The following is a 22,182-nucleotide window of genomic DNA, read 5'->3' on the forward strand; positions in this document are numbered from 1 at the left end:
TGTGCAACCTGCACAACAGCCTCTAATATTTTTTAATGGATTGAGGAGGCATAATTGGATTCAGAGCAGTGCAAGTTACAGGGACATATGTGAGTTGGAAGGATTAAGGCTGTGCAGGCGGGTGCCCTTGTTCAAGAAAAATCCACTTTAATTTCTGCAGTGAAAAGTTGTCAGCGTGTTTTCTATCAGAGCAGATTTAAAAGAGAGGGGAGTGGTGCTAAGTATGATTGCTGTTTGCTGTGAAAGGCGATTAGAGTTCAGGCTGTCGGATAAAGTTCTGTGAGGGCTGGAGTTAGGAATGGTAAATTCAGGTCTCTCCAGAAGAGCTTGTGGAAAAACGAGTTTCTTTCCTTTCTCTCCTGGTTTCTCATCTGGAGAGAAGAAAAAGTGGGATGCAGAATGACATCAGGGTTTGACATAAGCTGCCTTTAAACAGGCAAAAGTTAAACCATTTGAAGATGGGCCAGTTTAGGAGAGGAGAAAATATTTAGAAATTCTGTCCACTTCAATTTGTCTTGCAGATTTAATTAATTGCTGGCCCTTTGGTACAGATCAGTGCATTAAGTACAAACCCTCTGTTCCCTGGAGAAGCAAGAGGAAACAGCAGCCCCACAGCTGAAGTCCTGAGCTTCACTTCTGCTCTGCCAGGGTCTGGCTGGTGAATGCAAAAGGCACCATTGCAAAAGTGTTTGTGATTTTCACTGAAAACAGTGAGGTAAGTGCTCAGATCTGTCTGCCCACATGAGTCTGGTCTCTAATTAAATGGGCAGCATGAGATAGGGCAGTCCCAGTGTTTACATAGTTCAATGTGGGCTGCTAGTCTGCTGTCACAGAAGGTGAAAAGCATTGCTGGAGGAGTTAATGGTCCCCAGGACTGGGGACTGCTCAATTTCCATAGAGGACAGGGTTATGCACTGCCAGGTCTCTTCCCAAATTTCTGTACATCTAGGAAGACAGTTGTGTTCTGATTCTCTCCTTCTCTCCTTGGTGCTGAGCTTAGTCTTGCAGTGTGAATTGCCAGTAAAGGCAGAGGGGCACATGCACCTACTGGGACACAGGCAGGGTGCTTGATGCCTGCACAAGTGCTGCAGCATCACCTGAGCAGACAGTGCACACAGAAACTGGGTTGTACCCACTGCTCTGCAGGGTCTCAGGGTGAAGTTTGTCAGTTCCTCTGGGAACACCACAAACATGAAACCAGTCTCTGAGGGGACTCACCCGAGCCAGGCTGTAGCTTGGTGCATCAGACAGTAGTGCTCAAAAAGGAAACAGTGAATGTGCATAAGTTTTAAACCTTAGCACTAGTATTTACATCAAGGATGTGTTGACAGTCAATCTTGTGTATCCCATTTAGTACTCTTCATTAAGACATCCAGGTTTCACTGCAGTGATCTTTTCTGAACTAGTTTCAAGAGATCAAAGCTTAAGCTGCTGTTTTGTCTCTGCAGTTTGAAGTTTGACCAAGAAACTTGAGTGGTGAATGTTTCAAAGGTAAATTCTTACCTGTGGTGCAGGTCTGTCAGAGCTGAAATTGAAGTGGAGATCAGAAGTTGCTTATGCCTTTCTGCTTATGCACTGTCATAGTGCAAGGTGATGTTTGATGAAAGCTGAAAGCTATTTAAGAGTTCATAAAAGGGAATTTTTATTACAAGTTGTTTTCATAAGATTAGTCAAACTTCTAAGTATTATTTGTCTTGTTTTGTTTCTATTCTGGGAGTGGTTGAGATCTACCTGAACAGGGCCCAGCCAGGCATTTGCTGTGTGCAGGAGGGATCTCCAAGCCTGAACTTCCTAACTGGAGTGGGCATATCTACAGCTGCATTGAACTGGAAGTTAAAACGTGGATGCTGCATCCCTCTTAGGCCTTACACATAATCCAGCTACGTGAAGGCCATCGTTAGGAGCCGTGTCTGTGCTTGGCTGCCAGCCTGGTCAGTGCTGCTGTGTGGAGAACGGCGTGTGCAGGACAGGTCCTGGGCCAGCATGCTGTGGCAGGGCCCTCAGGTCACTGGAGTGGCTGTTTTGTTGGGAACCCTGCTTTCCCTTGGTTGAGTCCTGAGGCTTTTCAGTCCCTCAGCATGCCCCAAATGTGGGGTCCTGAGTTACAACATTTCAGTGCAGAACTGTTCCAGGCTTTGGGTGCACTCTGTTAACAGCTGCCAGTGCTCCCAGTCTGAGCTGCTGCTCCAACTGCAAGCCCAGATTGGGAATTCTGGCCTCTCAGCACTGCTGCTCTGAGCACAGCAAGCTCCCTGGCAGGGCAGGACTGCTGTAATGCCCAGCCTGTTACAGCCTGGGCTGGAACTTTACGGGGAGAAGGTGGCTTTAGGGAGATGTGGAATGGAGCTGGAGAGCTTCTCCCGGTGCCTGAACCGGTGTTTAGTCTGATACCTTGGAAGTACAAGGATGTTGGACAGTGCCTGCACCTCCTGAGCACCTGGTTCTGGACAAAGCAGCTACTTTATTTCCAAAGTATTGGGTTTCAGCGATGCTTAGGTTTGCAGTGTGCCAAGTGCCAGGCCTTGAGTAGGGAATCCTGGATGCTGGGAAGCAGAGCCCTGCTCACCGGCTGCCTGTTGCCTTGGCCACGCTGCTGCTGCTGCTGGCCTTTGTGCTTGGCACAGGTTCAGTGGCAGCGTTGCTGTCACCCTGCAATCTCCTCGCCACTACCAGCGGTGTGGTGCCACACATTAACTTTTATCACTGCTCCATTGAGGGCCCTGCTGGAGATGAGTGCTGCAGAGTACCCGGGTGCTGAGGGGATGCTGCCAGAGCAGCCCTCCAAGCCCTGCTCCCTCCCAGGAGTTGTTCTCACACAAGTCAAACACTGAAGCAGGCTGACTGAGGGAATCAGGGCTTTGAAGGCAGACAAAAGGTCTGGATGGAGCTGTGGCTGCTCTCACTGTCCCCGGGTGGCTGCTGCTGTGAATGCTGCTCCTTATCAGCTGTCACAGCTGTGTGAGGGTTAGGTGAACACACAGCTCTGACAATCACATTCCCTCAGACCCACCAGGGCCCTGTGTGGCCCCGGCCGGAAGGATCCCTGCCTTTTAGGTGTTCATCTGTGTGGTGCTTTAATTCCTGTTTGCAGAAGTGCATCAAGACTGATAAAATGTGCAGGGTTAAGGGATAAAAGGGAGAATGTCTTGAGTGGCATCCTCACGGCAGCAGGGCAGGGTCCGAGGTCCAGCCTCTGCTCCCAGGCAACCAGCAACAGGATGAGAGGACAGTGTCCTTAAGCTGTTTAGGTTGGACATTAGGAAGAATTTCTTCATGGAAAGGGTGGTCAGGCATTGGAAGGGTGATGATGGAGTACCCTTCCATGAAGGTGTCCAAGGAAGGACTGGACGTGGCATTCAGTGCTCTGGGCCAGTAACAAGGCGAGGATAGGTCCCAGATTGGACTCGGTGGTCTCAGAGGTATTTTCCAGCCAAAGTGATTCAGTGATCCTGTGACAGCAGGAGCTGGCTGAGCCCCGGGAGCCCGGGGAGATGCCCAGTGCTTGCTTGCCAGACGTGCTCAGAGTGGATTTCCCACGGCTGCACACACGGGACAGGGAGTGTGCTGCTCCGGGGGTCGCAGCGGGAGCCGGCGGGGCGACCCCGGCTGCTGCAGGGTCCCGGTGTTGGGGCGGGCTCCGCTCGGCCCCGGCCGGTGCTGGGTCCCGGTGCCGGTGCTGGGTCCCGGTGCCGGTGCTGGGTCCTGGTGCGGGGGTGGGCTCCGCTCGGCCCCGGCTGCTGCAGGATCCCGGGGCCGGGTCCCGCCCCGCTCGGCCCCGGGCGCTGTCTCCCCGGCCGGGCTCGCTTTGCGGCCGCCGCGCTTTGCAGCAGGGCCGTCGGGCGAGGTGAGCGCCGGCCGGGCCGGGCCCGGCCGCTCCTGCCGGGGCTGCCCGGGCCCGGAGAGCCGCACAGCGCCTGGGGCCGCTCCTGCCGGGGCTGCCCGGGCCCGGAGAGCCGCACAGCGCCCTGGGAGCTGCCGGGGCTGCCAGGGCCCGGAGAGCCGCACAGCGCCCTGGGAGCTGCCGGGGGTGCCAGGGCCCGGAGAGCCGCACAGCGCCCTGGGAGCTGCCGGGGGTGCCAGGGCCCGGAGAGCCGCACAGCGCCCTGGGAGCTGCCGGGGCCGGGCCCGGCCGGCGGGTGCTGGGTGAGCTCCGGCTCCTGCTCCGAGAGCGCCCTGTTCTCTGTCAGTGTGCAGGGACACAGCCCCGGCCTGTCACCCCCGTTGTCCAGGGAAGAGAACGGAGCACCTGGAGCAGCTGGGAGAGGGGCTCAGCCTGGAGCAAAGAAGGCTCAGGGGCACCTTCGGGCTCTGCACAAGTCCCTGAGAGGAGGGGCAGCCGGGGTGGGTCTGGCTCTGCTCCCAGGGACAGGAGGAGAGAGAGCTCAGTCTTCAGCTGCACCAGGGGAAGTTCAGGTTGGACATTAGGAGGAATTTCTTTACAGAAAGGATAGTCAAGCACTGGAATGGGCTGTCCAGGGCAGTGGTGAAGTCACTGTCCCTGGAGGTGTTTTAAGAAAGGACTGAACATGGCCTCAGCTGTGATTTTGTTGACAAGGTCACAGGTCAGACTCAGAGGTCTTTTCCAGCCTAATTGATTCTGTGACAATAGTGCTGTCCAAAGGGGATAGACACACTGCCTGTGCTTCCCCCTGTCCAGGCTGTGCCCAGTCCCAGAGATAGCAATGCTCGGCTGGCACCATCCTGCATTGCTCAGCACACGTGGGTTGGATGCCCTGAGCTTGCTGTGGCACAGCAAAGCAGAGTCCAGGCTAACAAGGCCCCAAATGGAGCAGAACCAGGCCAGCCATCGCTGCTGGTGGCAGCAGGAACTTTGAAGCACTGTCTGCTTTCTCCTGGCAGTGCTATTTGTGCACTTACCTTTGATTTATATTTTTTTTCAATGGCTCTGAATATCTTGGGTGTTGGGGGAGGTAGCTCTAAAAATAACTTTAGAGGCTGGATATTTCCAAAGCTGTTATTTCTGCCTCTGCCTGTTTCTTTCCCTTCTGTAGCTAATGGCTTTTTCTACTGCTGCAAGGCCTGGTTTGCACAGAAAATCATGTTTTCTGCTCTGTGCTTGTTCTTGCTGTTAGCAAACATGCTCTGGGTGTGGGTGATGGTGTGTGTGCAGGCAGCAGGTGCATGTGATTGCAGATCTGGGTGAATGAGCTGGTAAAGCAGGAACACAGAGTCCAGAATGTACTAAAAAATCAACACAAGCCTTTTGAAGGGTCAGTCTTCACCATCTGGAAACTGGAGCCACTCGGGTGCATCTGTGCAGAAGCTGTGTGCCAAAAGGTGTCTCCTCTTTGAATTAACTGTGTTCAGAGGTGATAGTGGCTTGAGCAAGTCCCATTGTCCCATTTCTCAGGCATGTGCCACAGGATGGCCCATTTTAAATGGTGAATCCCAGCAAGAACCCCACTCACTGTTAGTGCCTCACCTCAAGTTCTGCTGCTGCATGTGAAATAACCTCACCTGACAGATGCTGGGACTGGTACAAGGGTTGTGTACAAAGACTCTCACTTGAATGGATTATGACTGAAAAATGCTTCTGCAGAGATTGTTGAGGGCACCTGTTAAATCTAATTTATCCTAATTCTTATGGTGTGATGCTTTTCAGCATCATTTTTTTTTTCTAAGGTGACTCAGGTTTTGGGCAGCTGTGCCTCTTATCACAGAGCAGCTGCCAAGCAGATTGCTGCCCACTCCACATGCCATGAGTGTGCCAGTACCAGGGACCTGTGTGCTCTGCCTGCTCTGCCAGCATTGAATGCCTTGTTTTCCCATGGAATTGCAGGAGAGGAACACAACAGCTCCCAGGAGCTGTGAGAATCAGTGTTACATGTGGAGGTTTAACCTCCAGTGTGTGCAGTTGCTGTGCTCCAGTGGCTGTGTTGGGTGCTGCTTTCCTTGTTCCAGGTGCTCTGGCTTTGTGCTGTGCCTCACACCTTCAAGCTTCCTTCCTTGGGAAGTTTGTGCTCAGCTTGTTCCTGCCTGCTGCAGCTTTTGTGCTTGATTGAGAAAAGTACGGTGAGTCTGCAGCATGTCACTGGTATTTAATGGGCTGAATGTATGGCCAGAGTGGAGGTGCCTCAGGCTGACAGCCTGACTGTGGAACACTCCAAGCAGCTGCTCTCCCTGGGGAATTTCTAGAGTTGTGTGTTGCTTCTGGCCACTCTGGAGCAGTACAGCAGCTGCCTCATCTCTGACACTGCAGCAAGTGCTTCCTGATCAACCTGCACCATGGGATGGGGAGTGCAGGTCAGCTGGAGTCAGATTTGGCCCTGTCATCGTGCTACTGGCTCTGGCTGAGATTGCTCCTGTGTGTCTCTCATTTGGAGGTTGAAAACAAAACAGCGTAGATATTCAGAGGGTCCAGATCTTGTTCATACCATCCATTCCAAACCCTGAGTGTTCTTCATCCCTGAAGGTGGAGCCTCAGCTGGTGTGAATCACTGTGGATTGACAGCCTGGGGTTGGTTTCTTTTGTGTGTGCCCCCGCACACGTGTGTGTGCTAATTGTGGCAGCCTGAAAGGCACCTCATCTTGGGGGCTCTGCTTGAGCTCAAGAGCTGAGCAGCCTTGTAAGCATGTGAGCAGGCTCCAATGGAGAGGAGAGCTCCACATGAGGGGAGATGAAAAGTGACCTCTCAGATCCAGGCAGTGCTCCGCATTCTGTGGAACTGGGAATGCAGCTAGTGATATCATGAGTTTTCCAGTCTAGAAAAGATTTTTTATATATATGGTTTGGGGTTCACCTAGCAAGCTAAAAGCAAGCTTTTTATTGTTACAACTATGTCTTTTTTATAATGGTATCTCTTATTTCTTCTAATTACTGCGGTTCCAGCCACAAAAGACCTTTGTTGTTCTAATTGGCCTCCTCCTGTTTCAATTCAGTTGTGTTGCTGTGTCACCATGGAGACAGTCATGATGTCCTGAGATGTGACATCGCTGAGAAGTGGCTGGGAGGCAGTTACTCGTGTTCCCCCTCTCCCCATCCACCCCAGTAATCAATAGCTTGAGCAGAAAGCACAACAGCTCAATAGACTTCAGGGAAGATAAGGAGCTTTGAAATGAGCCTGAATTACAGCTGTGATTTTAAGGCTGTTACCAGCGTGGTGGTGGCAGAAAAGATCTCATATACCCTTCCTTTCAGAACTGCCTCCATCTCCTCATGAGATGATTAAACGTGTTGAGCACGTTTAAATTAGTGCCAGGAAGCCCCAAATGTCCAGCAGTTGCTGTGCTGCTGCACTTGAGCCCTGTTGGCAAATGCTTCTGGTGCTAAAAACCCAGGCTTGGTGCTGGGGGACAGCTACACCGAGCTTTGTCAGCTCTGACATCAGTCAGAAAAGCTGGTGTTTCACCAGGGTGTGAGAAGAGCTTTTCTGGGGCCTCCTGCCTTCCCAGCACTTCTGAGGCAGCTGTTTCCTCTGAGGAAAGCACCCAGTGGGGTGAGCTGGGTGATGAGAGCAGGAGAGCCAACACGGTCTGTGTGAGCTCAGCAGAGGCAGGGATGTAGCAGAGAATATCTCATGGCTTAATTCTCCTCTGCCAAAACGATGGGAACTTCCTGTTTCCTGAAATAATGATTTGTCACCAGAACACACTGTGAGGATGTATTCTGCCCTGTACAGTGTTTGCTGTGCATTTGTCTTGTTTTAATTTTTTTGTAAGTTTAGTTGAGAGCATGGCACAATGTACTCAATCCTCTGCCTTGAGCTGTAATAGACTACTCAAATATTAACTAACCTCCTCCTGATTAATGGGAGGCAGGGTGGTGTCAGTGCCTGGCCTGGCAAGCAGGGAATTGATGCTTTCCAGTTATTTCTTGTTTTATGATTGAGGGCTTTGTCATACCCATCACAGAAGCTTGTTACTTGTTCTGTTTGTAATGTTTGATATTGGGGGATGGACATGCAGATTTCCTCTGTTTGTGGGGTGTCTCTGGGTGAGATTGGGGTTTTCTCCTTGTGCTGTGTGCTGGTCCCACTGCTCAGCAGGGATTTGTGATGGCACCTGCACAGTTTGGCTGGGGCTGCTCCAAGTTATCATCTCTAAGGGTTGACACTTCCTTGGCAAGTACATCAGCTCCCTTGAGCTTTGCTTGCTTTAAGCAACCTTGTATTCAAGCAAAAAGGACAAAACTTTGTGTAATGTGGAAGCTCAAACAAGTTGACTTTCAGTGTGAGAGAAATATTTGGCTGTTTTCCTGAAAAGATCAAAACTGTTTTCCAGCAGTTCTGCTGACTCATTTTTTTATTTTTTTATTTTTTTTTTCCCCTAATTTTTCTTCTGGATTGCTAGGTCTTCAGGATTAAAGGCTACAATAGCTCATAGTGTGAAGACAAAGGATTTTTTTCACCTTGTCTGTTCCCTTGAAACATTTGATACATGTCCTGTTTAGAGGAAAGGTGACAGAAAGGCCAATTGAATTTGAATCATGTTAATTTATAATGCTGTTGTTTTTAATGTAGCTGCTGTCTGGCTAAAGATGCTAAAATCTGCTTTTTAACCAGCATTAAAAAAAGAGGGTAGCACATATTTTCATTCCCTCTTGACACTGGTCACATCTGTCCTGGTGGCCATTCCAAGGCTACTTGACTTTGCTTCCAACACTCTGGTTCCTGCAGAGGAGAAAATAACTGCATGAGGGTGTGGGATTGACATTGTTCATGGCTGCAGTGGGCAGACAGAGGCTGCTCAGGAAAGGACGTAAAAGCTCACCTACAATCTGTGCATGTTTTGTAAGCTTAGCTATACTGTAACATGTGTTAACAGTGTCTGTAGAGAACTACATCCATGGGAAGGGTGAAATGAGGTTTCCCTTCATGGAGCAAAACAACTAATTCCCAAGTATTTGGAGATTTCCATTAAAGGCTATGAATAGGTTGCTTCCTGGAAGGAAACTAGTCCTTCTGTCCTTACTCATAGGCTTGTCTAAACAGTTAACTTCATCAAATTCCTTTATTACATGAGCACATCACTGTGAAATGGTTTGTTCTCTCAGAATAAAACTGTGTGGAGTTCCTTATGCCCCAGATTTGAGCCCTAGAGGATTAATGTTACCTGCTTCCCCTTGCAGGGCTGCACAGACCCCCTGGGCTGCAGTGGAAGTGTTTTACCCTTGCAGATGCATTGGGTGCCATCCTTTCCTCTGTGCCAAACCCATCCCTCAGGACCTGCAGGCTTCTCAAACCCCTCAGGTGAGCTCAGCTGGCCTCTGAAAAAGAAAGAAAACCTGAGGTGCCAACCAAGGAAGGCTGAGTGCTTGAGGATGGGGACAGGAACAAAACCTAATATTCTGCAAATTATTGTGGTGTTCTGCTGAGTTTTCTGAACTTCAAACCTGTATTCAAACAAGTTTTAGAAGATGTCCTTGTAGAAGATGGTTACCTACAGGGTGGTAAGCAGTGTCCAGACTTAAAAGGGAAGAGTGACAGAATAACTGCAAAAATATGCAAGATACAGGGAAATTTTGTTCTTGCCTGAAAGATAATTTAGTGAAAATTGCTACAAGTCTCTCTGGGCATCTTCCCAGCACTGAAGTTTCCACCATTCTTGCAGCAGGAGCTGCTTCAGGGTTGTGACACCGAGTGCTTGTTCAGATTTCAAGTCAACAGATTGCTTGTCTCCAGGTCCTGGCTTGCAGCAGGTATCAAATTGTTGTGTGTGATCTCTGATAAGGGCTGTGAAACCAGAGCTGCCTGATCCTGTTGCATGGCTTGGCTTTGGCTTTGTGTACTCAATATACAGATGATGGCTCCTGCAAGCATCACCCAGAGATGGAGGTTAACGAATATGGTTTGTGCTCAAAGCAAACACAAGGAGAGGCTGCAGAGCTGGCAGATGCTCTTAGGCAGATGAGCAGAAAAGTGAAGTTACTGAATGTGTGGAAGCCTCAGGTTCCCATCTGGGCAAGCTGCCACACCAAGCAGGACTTTTCCCTTGGTGTTTCTTTACCTCTTGGTAACTGGTCAGTGCGTGGTAAAAGACAAGAGAGTCCTTCCTGCTGCTTTGGAGAGAAATGCATTTGCTCTTTGTATTGTCTGTGCTTTTCTAAGCACTCAGCAGAAGGAAGATACCTCAGTGAGCCAAGGCACCTGTGCCTGAGCTCTTCATACTCACTGAACTCTGTGTACTGATGTGGGGCAAGCACAGAGTGGGCAAGGGTGGCACTTGGTTGCTTTCAGTCTTAAAGATCTCCTTGTCCAGCCAGTAACAAACTTCAGGGCTGTGAATCACTTGTGTGTCAGAAATATTTGCATATTTTAGGCAGATTTGCTGCACTGTGTGTTGTGCAATGCTGTGAGAAACTTTGGAGCTTGGAGGGAAGCACAGCTGGCAGTGCTGTCAGACACCTCAGTGCTCCTGGTGCTGAAAGCTGACCTGACAGTTTAACTCTTCAGGCTGACTGGTGTTTAATCCTCTTGGCAGGATTGCCAGACACTTGGGAATGGCTGGGAAAGCCTGCACACCTGGCCACAGAGGCAGGGCAGCCTGGGCTAGTGGAAGGTGTCCCTGCCTGTGGCCCAGGGTGGGACTGGGTGATCTTTAAGGTCCCTTCCAGCCCAGATCTTTCTGGGATTCTGAGTAACTTCCAGAGGCCATAACCTATGCTTAATCCCATGCCCAGGTTTTCCAAGTCATTTGAGGTTTTCTGGAGAGGGAGTGTATTCACAAGGAGGCTGGTCTGCGCTGGTTTGGGAATACCTGTGTGTGCTGTGCCATGGGCACACCTGAGCTCACCTATTCTGCATGTTTTCTCTGTGCACTTGGCTTCAGGTTGCCAACAGATTTCCTTATCTGAGGGGTGGTGGCTGCTGCTCAGTTGGTCTCTTGTGCTGAGGTTCTGTGAGCCATCCATCTGTACCACAGCTGATTCCTGCCAGATCTGGCCCCGCTCTTGGAGCGTGGTGCCTTGATTTGGAGCTGCCCTTGTGTAACACGTCGAGGTCCAGTGCACAGGCTCGAAAGGCTGCCAGTGGAGTTCTCTTGCTGGGAAGCACTGACTGCAGTTCTGAACTCTTGGTTGCTGTTTTCCTCCATCTCTAAGTGGTGAAGGTCAGAGTTGGGGTTTTCAAATACTACAGTCAGAAATGTAAGAAGGAAATTGTCCAGCAGGGAGCTGCTGAAGGGGAGCTCTGCATGTTCTACAGTGGAGCTTGTGCCTATGGAAACTCTGATTTCTGCACAGTTTCTGCATGTTCCAGTAACTAAAAACTGAAAGTAGAACTCCTTTTGACCCTTGCAGGTGAGTTTTATGAATAAATTTCTTAGCTGGCTTTATGGTGAACTCTCACAGATAAGACAAGCAGGTGAATTTCCTTAATAAGGAGTTTCTGACTGGGAGGTCTGATTTTTCTAGTATTGATAAAGTAGAGGGCTTAATACATCTGAAATCCTACCTGGTATCCTGTTAGGCACCAAGACGTGAAAATCTGGGCCCATGTTCTTAAACATATGGGAAATAACTCTTCAATTTGTGTGATTCCAGCTCTGCACCTGCTCCTCAGAGTGCAGCTGCTTTGTGATGTGTGCTGGTGTTGTGGTTGTGTTTCTGGTCTTGAGGGGTGGCAAGTGCTTGTTGCTCATCTTGGTGGGCTGCACAGAGATCCCCACAGTGCTCACTGGCAGGAAGGGGGACAGGGCTGGGTCATTTTAATGTAGGGAAACATACACTTACTAGTGGTTTGGGGATTTTTGAAGTGTGCTTGCTCTCCAGAGTTTCAGGCTGCACCTTCTGGTTTGCTTGGTTTATCTTCTTGTTCCTTGGTACCTTCAGGGAGACAGCAGCTCAATATTCATCTGTCCAGGGGCTGCACACTCCAAATGCCAGTGGGACATGGCAGGACAAAGTCTGACTGAAACCTGCCACAGCCAGACTGAGAGCTTTCACACTGCAGAAGCAATTATTATTCCATTGCTCTTTGCACTTTATTGCTCTTACACCTAACAATAACTAAGGATTGTTCTGATCCTTGCAGGGAATATACATTGTATGTGGGAAATCTAAATGTCAAATAACTTGAGGGTTTTGAAACTCCTGACATCTGGTGTGCGAGAACCAAAGCCTAAAGCACAGTGGTTCGTTCTGGCAGGGGCTGCTGAACTAACAAAGCAGTTCTTTGCTTAGATTCCTGAGAGCATAATTCCTCTGATAACAGCCTGAATAAGGAACTGCAGGATCATTTGCTCATGGGAGCCCATCTCTGGCTCTAGGAAGTGCTGTTGTGCCTTCCTCTGTGTTCAGAATGCTGCATGTACGGTCTGTACCTCTGGGGTACAGGCATCCTGGGATGGAACTGAAGGAAGAAAAGGCAGCCTGCTAAGGCAAGGCTTCCAGCAATCATGTGAATTCATACCCTGTTAAAATTTCCTCTAAATCATGTTCATATCACAAAATCATGGCAGAAGGTGGCAAAGACAAAGCTCAGACTGAAGTCCATAAGACAAATTGCAAGGTGATTTTTGTTTAGAGGGTGGTACTCAGCCTCCCAGTCCACACTGACCACTCACTGAAATACTGTGTGCACATCTGTGCCTGCAGAACTGGTGTGCACTGCTGCTCCTGTGGAAAATTTACCAGTTTAGCCAAAACTCCTGGTATAGTTGCATCAAGGTGTTTCCTACAGTGCTGCCATAGCACTGAACTCTGTCCCTGAATTCTGAGCAGGGAGCGCTTCTGAAACACTGAATACTCCTGGGGGAGACCCTGTTGTGGAGGGCAGGTGTCCTGCCAGACAGCAGCCTGGGAGGGTGTGCTGGGTTTGGGATGTTATCCTGGCTTTCAGGACAGCTGGTACTTAACCTAACACACTGCTAATATTTGTATTGTGAATTGGAACATGCTTGGGTTCCAGACCTAGAGAATCCAAAAGTTACCTGGATCTTCTGTCCTGCATGAGTGGAATGTTAACAGAGCTCAGGCCTGAGCCCCCCAGCTCCCCACAGTGGGGTGGGGGCTGTGCCCACCTGGGCATGGGCAGGGGCTGCTCAGCACTGAGGGGCTCAGGTGAAGGTGGGAGGAAAAGGGCCCTGGCTCTGCTGTTCCCAGCTCTGAGCTCTGCTGCTGTCCCTCAGCCCTGTAGCTATGACATTCACGTGGCAGTGCAGAGAGCAAGCACAGTTTTGTGTTCTGTATCATGCCACCTTAATCCTGGGCTACTCTTCCCATTTTTCCTTTGAGCTCAGCAGTTGTGACTGCTGTCCTTTGTGTATGGATCCCATCCCAGGAATGCTGGCTGTGTGACCTTGTGCAGAACACCTGTGTTGTTCCATGGTGCTGGGAACTGCCAGGGCAGACACATCCTCCTGCAGGCTGTGTGTCCCAGGGCTGGCCTGCTGTCTCTGAGGTGACTGACTCACTGCTGTCACACCCTCTCCCCACGGATAACGCATTCCTGCTACAGGGAGAGTGAGACCCAGCTTCCACCAGGCTCTAGAGCAGCTGAGTCAGATGTCTTGTCAATTAATGTAATTAGCAAATAGCTGAGGTAATACCTCCTGTAACTGTCTTTGTGGTTGTGTCTGTAAGTGGCCAGAGTAGGAGAGGACAGTCCTGTGGTACCCAAGGGAGGTGGCACCTCACAGATCTCCCAGGTGTGTTGCAGCAAAGCTGCTGACATTGCAATCCATGGAAATTTCCTGATGGAGATGATGCAAATTTCTGTGAGCTTGCAGTGAAATAACCCTGCAAGTGCTCTGCTGCTCCCTCCAAGCCTACTCACATCCGTGTTCCCACAATTAGATAACTGGCCATGCATCTGTTTACAAAGCAGTATCCAAAATAAAGTGTTGCTGTTCTGTTTCCTCATCTGGGCTGTGTGTCATGGTTACAGCTAAAGAATAGAATTTAATCTCTTGCTAAAAGGGGGTTGCTGGTTTTTTTCTTTCTGTGGCTGCTGTAATGCAAAGCTGTCTTCCCCATCTCGAGCCTTGGGCTTGCAGGTATGAAGCTTGTCTGCTGTCTCATCTCATAGGCATCCTGTGTCTGCTGCATGTCTGGGACAGGAATAGAAACACCCCTGAGAACAGGATTCCTTGTTGGTGTGATTGTGCTGCTGGAGGTACCAGCCATAGCATGTGGAGAATGGGCACTGTGGGAAGGGCTGGCCAAGCTGCTCTGCCTCCTTCAAAGGCCACGAGAGGCTAATCCCAGAGCAGCTGACACCTCCAGTGGGTTTGGGATGCTCCTGGAGCAGGTGGAGCCCCACCCTGCAGCAGTGTGGGGCCCCTGTGGGGCAGTGGCTGCTGGGCAGCAGCACTTTGGGCCCTGCACATTTCAGGGTGCCCCAGCCCCCTTGGACTGGGCTCCAGGATCTGCCAGCTTTTCACTGGCTCTGTGCCATTGGAAAGAAGAGAAGTCGGATATGAAAATTAAATGTTCTTATTCATTGTTGTCCCACGTCTTTGCCTCCTGCAGTTTACCATTCATTTATCCGCAGAAATATTTGTGGCTGCTTTTGGCCTTGGAAAGGATGTTGGAGGATAAAGGACATTTTTTCTCTTGCTATCATACAGTGACAGAGCTGAGGGCAGACTCTTTTTTAGATGTATTGAGGAGGACAATTACTCCTGTAGTATGAGCTCCAGGTCTCCAGTAAGCTGGGCTGCAATGGGAGTTTAAGCCCTCTCTGTTTCCAGCACTGGACTGGACTTCTCCCCACTGGGTCAGTCTCTTGCTGACAGCAAGTTCACAGTGTTGGTCCTGCCTGGCTGCCGGAGCCCTGTGGAGGAGCTGTCTGGTAGAGTCACCCTGTTCCACTGACCTTCATCATCAGTCAGTGTCCACTGTGTCTGTCCGTCTTGAGGCTTCTGACAGGACACAGATCCAAGAAACTTGACTGGGCAGCTCTTCCTCTGAAACTGGGCCTTTGCTGCATAAACAACCCCAATGTTTTCTTGAAAGTGCTTTCCAGGAAAATGTAGCAGCAGGGATTGGGTGGGTTCATTTTCTGATGTGTAGTGTCACAGACATCGGAAGTGACCCCAATGGCACACAGTCCCTGTACAGGTGACACTGGGACCACTGTATGTGCTGAGGGTCTGTGTCTGGATATGCTTTGTGCTTCACCCTGGAGTGACAAGGGTAGAGCAGTGTCCTTCTGTCCTTCCCAGCCACATGCCCCCGTGGTGGCACTGCCTCCTGGTGTATTTTGCTTAAGTCTGATGGAGGATTCCTTCTGGCAAACAAAGCCCTTGAGCAGATAGTTGGAGACCTGCTCCTTGATCCCACCCTTGTATGCCACAAGCTCAGTGGTGCTCTGGGGCTGTGTCAGCGCTCACTGTTGGGTTATTTTTGGCTGGTGGTTCTTGTTTCACAAGGCCACTTCAGGTGAAAGCACTTGCTGGACTCACCCCAAGTAGCTGACACAGTCAGTCTGTCCTGGGAGGCCACAGTAGCTGTTCTCAGCAATGCCTTTGAGCTGAGCACGGCAGAGGCTAAGCTGGTGACTGCCCTGGAAAGCCCTGCATCCAAGGATTGGCATTTTGCTGTTCCTAGGAATGTCATCCTCCAGCTGGTCTGGGGGTTGGACAACTGGCACAAGGAGTGGCTGCTTGAATGCAGTAATGCATTCCAAATCTAAAATTGTTCCTAGGCCAAGTGTGGAGAGATGGCCAAGTGGAGGAATAACTCCAGCCTTGGGCAATCTTCACAGCTTGGCTGGGATTTTCAGAGAAGTGTAGAGATGGGCTTTTTCCTGGAGAACTGATGGCACCATCTTCCTTGGTGTGTCAGGGTTTTAGAAATCTTGAGCTGGTTCTCTCCAAAATCATTTTGGCCTTGGTTGTGTGAGGTGTCTGCAATGAGCAGCTGATTTGTTCCCTCCATTTGCCCTTGCAGGAAGAACTTGCCCTGTGTGCTTGGAGCTGTAGCAGCTGCCAGAGCGCTGGGAGCTGGGCTGGGAGCAGGGGAAGGGATGGGTGTGGACATGGTCAGAACATCATTAGCCTGCTGAACCTCTGAGTGCCTTCAAGGGTTGGCACACAGCTCTTGGGCAGGGTTGTAACTCTGAAGACTTGTAGCCAAAGCCCCATAAATTCCTATCTGGAATGTCACTTGGACTGATGTTTTCTGTTGAACTGAGTCCAACAATTCCCACATTTTTGCCATGGCCCTGCTGTGCTTCCTGGTTAGGTCACTTTAGAACTGCCACAGGTCCTTATTTGGAGCAAGGGCTTTGCATTCTGAAGAACCCTAGTGCTCCCTGTGGTGGCTGCCATTGGTGCAGGTACCTGGGACATGTTGGGAGGGAGAACTGAAGATGAGCAGGAGGAGGGAGCATTGTGGATAGGCTTCTTTCAAGGCTGCTCATGATCTGTTTAGAGCTCCTTGGACTGTGGAATAGCTGGGCTGGTGTGTTTTCCAGCAAGCTCTGGAGAGCCTTCAGGTTCTGAGACCAGGTGAACATTGTGGGAAGATGCCACTGCTGTGCTTGAGCAAGGAGTGGCTTCTTCCAAAGACACCTCTGATAAACTCTCTCTTGTGGGAACACCTTCAGAACAGTCTGCCTGGGTCATTCTCATCACCTTTCTTAAGCCACTCTAAATCACTTGTTACCTGCTCCCTATCCAGCCATTCACCCTCCACCATCCAGTGCCAAGAACAGGAAAAGCCAAAATATCTCTGCTTCACCTGCTGCTTGGTACTTGGTGGTTATAAAGTCCTGGGAGGAAGCTTTTTGGAATATCCTGCAGAACACCCTAAGATTTCTGGATTTGATGTGGATGGTTTTTATTTTGTAGCTGGAGTTACACAACTGCTAAATTGAAAGGAGTTGAGGGAAAGGAGATCACTCATTTGGAAGCAGGAATAAATACAAGCAAGGTGGGAAATGAAGCCAAGAAGGCTTTTGGCACATAGCTTCCAAGGCAGGAAAATGGTCTGTTCCACAGTGAGCAGGTTCCTGAAAGCAGCAGGGAATGCTCTGGTGACGTTTAATGCTGTTGCTGGAGGCTGGGGTTTGCTGATAGCAGTACTGATGTAAGTACTGATAGTCTTGGAAGGCCAGGGAGTCATTGTCACATCCTGAATTCCAGACAGCAGGACAGAAGGGAGTAGGTCCCAGTGCCATGGGAACAGCATGACTAAGCCAGTGCCTTCAGCTCTGTGGCCTAAAACTGAATCTGTTCACTGGATGTGGTGAATGGAGCTGTGCTCTGGCCTCTCCCTTGTGTCCCTTTCCTAGTTAAGTTTCAGATCTTTGGAATACCTTCATGGCAGGTTCTGCAGCCTGGAGGGGCTGGGTGTGTGGGCAGACAGGTACTGCACCCCTGAATCCTGCTACCCATACTTGTGGCTAAATGGTGGTCTGGGCTCTGAACTTGAAAGTTTCTGGGGAATCCTCAGGCCTGTGAACCAGGAATGTGGTGTTTTGGAGCCTGCAGGAAAAGCAGGCTGAGCTGTGAAGATGACAGCTTGGTGGTGGCTGGAAACTTTGTAGGTCAGAGCTAGTGGAGCCTCAGATGTGCTTGGAGAAGGCTCTGGGTGCGTGCCTGGGGTCTGTTGTGCTCATTGGTTTCAGAGCTGGGGTTGCACAGTGGCTCTTTTGTCAATGCCTGCTTGATTCCTGAAATGAACTCTTCCAGGAAGTGCCAGGTTTGCTCCAGATACCCCCTCCCTTGGGCCATCCATTGTTCAGGGAGTGCTTGTGATCCTTGAAATTCTTAGGGCATCAGAGCTGGAGACTCCTGGCCTCTGGGAGAACAGTGTGAGCAGTGGCACTGGGGACACATGGCTCTGGTCCTCTGTGTGCCTCTGTCACCAGGGAGAAAGCTCTGTGCTCTGCAGGGTCCGTGGTTATTTCAGCAATCCAAGCAATGAGTACAGCTTTCCAAAGCTTCCTAGCACCCTTCCCAAAGGGGATAAAAGGTTGGAATATTTGCTTAATTGCCTCCTCTGAGTCTGAGGACTTCTCTTCCTCTCCAGATCAGACCAGACTGTGCTGCAACAGCTGAACCACTGTCAAATTTAATGCTAATGGAGAGGGAACAGCCTGCTACAGCCTTTCCTGTGTTTGTTCGTTTGATTTTTTTTTAATCTTATGGATAATGTCATGTTAAACAATGAAATAGAATATGGAGTAGCTTTCTCTAACATGCAAAGCTTGTCTTGTGCCTCAGCCAACAGAAGTTTCCCAGCAATTTTGACTTTGATTCTTCAGTATTAGCATAATGTTGCCACATCTTGGTTTGTACATACTTAAGGGAGGAAATAGCTTCAATTGAATCTGGCTATTAAAATCTCTTGATGATTGTAGCTTTGAAGATGTAAATCTTGGGTGCTGGCTGCCTGACAGCCACTGTCCAAGTGGAAAGAGTGTTGACTAAAGGCTGGAATTTTTCACTGTGGGATGAGTCCAGCCTGATGCCTTCCCATCTCCCAGGTGTAGAGAGTGTTCACTGCTGTCTCCTCAGCTGCTGACACGTGTGCTTTCCCTGGCCCTATGGCTACAGGGTGGGGTTTGTTTTCAGCTTACAAAGAATCCCTCGTCATCTGGGTGTGGGGAGGGTTTTTCATAATGTCCTGGGAAAACCACCTCTGCTGCTCCTGGTGGCATCACTAAATGCTTGCCCTTGCCTAAAACAGCAGAATATCTTCCCGTGAGCAAGGGAGAGTAGCAGATTTCCTGCATCAGGTAAAATTTGGGATACAGTAGCTGAAAACTATGATAAAAATCCTGATGCTGAACAAAGTGATGGAGAAATTAATTCTTACTTTGAGTGGGATTTTGTTGGCAGTGATGGTGGCAATTTCTCAAAATTTTAGGTAGGCTACAGAATTGTTGGTTGCTCGTGTTCTTGGGGATGGAGCAATTCCCTGGGAGTCCCTTTTGTGCTGGGGAGCTCAGCGATTGCTGCCATCAGCACAGGCCTGTTCCTGTTATCACATGCTGTGCTGACAAGCTGCTGGCTGCCATCGGTGTTTTCAGCACCCTCTTGGCCAGCTCTTCTGTGAACAGTGTTTAGTGACACTCTTAAAATGATGGTAACCCCTCCACCCTGCTCCCAGGACTGTCCATAAGTGGGAATGTGCCAGTAATGCTTAAGCAACTGGGTAGTGCTTGCAAAGCCTTCTGTGGACCAAGCTGTGGGCTTGGTTGTCCCAAAGCTTTGGGTGTGATTCTGCTGTAGGGGAGCAACTCCTGTTCCTGGAGCTGTCAAAAAGTCCTGGACAAAAGTCCTGGTGGTCTGGGGGGAGGCATGGGGGTAGTCCCACAGTGACAGTGCTGTTTTGCCACACTGGCCTAACACACTCACCTTCCTGAGATGGCAAGACTTGGGTTATTGCACTTACTGTTGTGCTTAAGGTGCATCTCACTGCCTGTACGTGGAGAACTTGAGGTGTGTCTCCTGTGACATGTGAGCAAATGCTTGGGAATGACTGGATTTGGGGCTTCAGCAATCAGCATAACCTAAAATAGCCCGTTTGAGCTGCTGAGCTCTGACACAGATACGAGATTGGAATTGCCATGGTTTCCGTATTTCTGGCCATATGGATTTTGACTGGCTGTGACTTTGAGGAGGTGTGCTGAGATTCCCTGGACTTCTGCAGTGGCAGAGAAGCGAGTTAAAAGCATCTACATATGCCATCCTCCAAGTGATGTGGCAGTGCATGAAGTGAAGTGATGGTGAAGGCTGAGGATATTTCATGCAGTGCATCATTAGCTAGTGGAACTTCTGCAGGAGATTCTAGAAACTGCTGGCTTGGAGAAAAACGAAAAAGACCTCCCTAATTACACTAAACTTGTATGATTAATGCTAATACTCTTGGTGCACTTAGGAGTGGCTACAGTAGTCGATGCATGGTGGATTTACCATCGTTCCTTACGTGTCTCTTCCCAAAGCATCCCCTCCTCTGCAGTTTGCTGCTTTGCAGAGCAGCTGGATAACATCCCATGTGGAGGAGGGATAGGGAGAGCAGCCTGTCACCTGGTGGCACTGGCTAATTCCTGTCTGGTTCACATTTTTGCTCTAATTCCATGTCTGTGCTGGATAACCCTGGGCAAACCTTGCAGAAAGGGCAGCATTTAACAGGGAGAGGGACACAGGGACAGGTCACTGCTGTGGGACAGGAATCCTGGGGCACCCAGTTTCCCCTCTCTGCCTGTTTTCCATGGTCTGGCATGTGCCATGCCTCTCTCCTGGAGACACTGGGGGCTGCAGAGCCCAAACCAGCCCAGACAAAGCTACAGAGTGCAGTTGCCAGAACAGACCCTGCAGTCCCAGAGCAGCAGAATCAACATTTTGGGACTGGCACAGTGAGTGTTTAAAAGCAAGGAGGGATGGAGCCTGCTTGCAATAAGTGCCATTCCTGAGAAATACTCTCTGGAATGCAAGTCTCTGCATATCTCCAGTTGTGTTTTCCCTCTCCTGTTGAGAGGTCCCTCTTGTCTCTGACCTGCTGACTGATGGTGTTAGAGCTGCCCTGGGCACTGTGTGGCTGTGCTGCTGCACTGACCACCTGTGTGTGTTTCGAGTCCAGTGGACACTCCCTTGTGCTGCTTCTGAGCTTTATTTGCCACATCTGGGTGAGATGCTGCAGGCACAGGTCCCTGCATCAGGAAGATGAAGTTGATAATGCTTCAGTGCACCAGCAGAAAGGATTGCTGTTCTTTTTGTGGCAGCACCTTTTCAGCACAGCTTGTCTCAGTGTCTGAGGAGCTTTTGGTCTATAGGTGGTCACTAAGCTGTGGTCCATGAAGTTCTGAAGTGGTTCTGGTATCTCCTGGAGCCCTGGGAGTGGTGGGTGCTGAGCTGCTGGGCAGGTTCTGTGAGGTGCTGTGTGCTCCAGTCTGTCCAGTCTTGCATTCTCTTACCTGTCACTGGCTGCAGGAAAGTCCATGGGACCTGTTCCAATGCCAGGGGCTGATGGAAGTGCCTGCTCTCTCTGGAAATCTTCTGTGGCACAGATGGTTCAAAGCTGAACCATTTCCTGATGGCCCTCTGAAGAGGCCTCTGCTCTGTGCAGATGTGTAGGCAGGGTATCTGCAAGGCTTCCTTGCCTTCTGCAGAGGCAGGAAAAGCAGCAGTGTGGGTTCTCCATGTTCCCTATTCCCATGTTCCAGTTGCTGTGTGCACAGAAATGTTTCAGCCCCTCCATCCTGGCATCCCCACTGTGCTACAGCCAGGGACCTGCTCCTTCCCCCTGTGCCTGCCATGGTTCAGGCTGGGGTCAGAGCCCTCTGGAGCTGAGTGAGGAGGTCCTGAATTGAGGAGGAGGAGAGGTCTGTAGCAGACAGGCTGCTGGGTGATGCAGCAAGTCCTGGGCCTCATGATTTGGTGGCTCCTCAGCACCATGGGACCCCATTTTTGCATCCTCTGCACTAAGGCCAGCAGAGAGAAATGGTGTGGCCTTAAGGCCCAGCTGAAGTCCTGTCACCCAGAGCTTTCTACTCCTACAAAACCTGCCATGAGATCAGAATTTCACTGGCCCTTCTCCCATGGCCTCTGCTCAGCATCCTGTGCTGCAGGGTGCCCATGTCCAGGGGTCTGGCTGGGGAAGAGCTGTGTGTGGCCATGGGGATCGAGCTCCAGGCCTGCCTGGGTGGGCTCTCAGCTCCTCTGGCAGCCCTGGCTGTGCTAGAGGAGCCAGGCAGGATCTGGCAGCAGAAGTCACTGGTGACTTGTAGCCACCTGGCAGCACGGTCCAGGTGCTGCTGGGGACTCCGGTGCTGCCCTCCTGGTGCAGGGTCCTGGGTTGGGTGGACACCAGGAGTGTGGCTGTTGATCAGACATCCCAGGGCTCTGTGAGCTTGGGCCCCCACTGTCTCTGCTGTTTCACCTCTTGGGTGTGAAAAGCATCAGCCCTCACTAGTGAGGGTTTTGGTGGGAATAAGCACATCCTGAGTCCCAGCCCAGAGCAGAGGAGCACTGAACTGATGGACTATCCCTTCAGTCCAGCCCCTCTGGGGTGGAAGAAGTGTGTGCCAGCACTAAATGAGCAGTGAGCTGGCACAGCACCTGTCCTTGGGGATCAGGCACCCCCACACACCAGTTCTGCTAGTCCTGGGACAATGACTTTTCTCTTCCCAGTCAGTGACTTCTTGAGGCAGAGTACTTGTGCTTGGGGACCTTGGTAGTTGTTAATGAATTAACCCCTGGGGCAGGGAGAGGCAGGGAATGCTCCTTTTGGCTGCTGCCCTGTGCTGGCTGGGTTGGAGACCTGTCTGGGCC

At 50.5% G+C, this 22,182-nt stretch overlaps 1 protein-coding gene across 11 annotated transcripts in view; it reads left to right on the plus strand.

The window, feature by feature from the left end:
- Positions 1 to 22,182, plus strand: part of DLGAP4 (DLG associated protein 4) — a 135,038-nt gene that overhangs the window by 98,788 nt on the left and 14,068 nt on the right. For 2 of the 11 annotated variants that reach the window (XM_086853527.1, XM_086853528.1), the window contains exon 2: positions 522 to 715. The exons of the other annotated variants lie outside the window; for them this stretch is intronic. The gene's annotated coding sequence lies outside the window, so the exon portion shown is untranslated. The remainder of the gene's footprint in view (positions 1 to 521; positions 716 to 22,182) is intronic. 11 annotated transcript variants of the gene reach the window in all.

Source organism: Cyanistes caeruleus, chromosome 16 (genome assembly GCF_971803275.1).
Source record: "Cyanistes caeruleus chromosome 16, bCyaCae1.hap1.1, whole genome shotgun sequence".
Lineage (NCBI taxonomy): Eukaryota > Metazoa > Chordata > Aves > Passeriformes > Paridae > Cyanistes > Cyanistes caeruleus.